Raw genomic sequence first — 432 nt, forward strand, 5'->3', positions numbered from 1 at the left:
CCCTCCGGTGGGCAGGCTCCCTTTGCAGCCCGCTCCCCCAGCCAGCCCTCAGCCCTAGGCTTCGGGCCAGCGATGCGATCCTCAGGGTGCCTGAGCCTCTGGGTCTCGGTTTTGTCATCTGCAGAATGGGCACAGGGAAACTGAGGGCTCAGGGCACCCGTCCGCAGCCCTTTACTAACACCAAGCCGTCTCTTCCAGAAAGGGCGAGGGCAGAGGCGCCCAGCCGCGAGCAGGCCCCCCCACCTCTCTGCTCGACTGCGCTCACAGACACAGCCGGAAAACCCGGCGTCCTGCCTTCCCAGGGAACCCCACGAGGGCCGCTGGGAGCTGGTAACGATTATGAATGGGGAAACCCAAGCCCTGACTTGTCCCCAGCTTGGCACGGACCGGGTGCCCTCCTGCCGCCTCCGCTCTGGGCCTCATCCTACGCGC

This window comes from Tupaia chinensis, unplaced genomic scaffold (genome assembly GCF_000334495.1).
Source record: "Tupaia chinensis unplaced genomic scaffold, TupChi_1.0 Scaffold145456_1, whole genome shotgun sequence".
Lineage (NCBI taxonomy): Eukaryota > Metazoa > Chordata > Mammalia > Scandentia > Tupaiidae > Tupaia > Tupaia belangeri.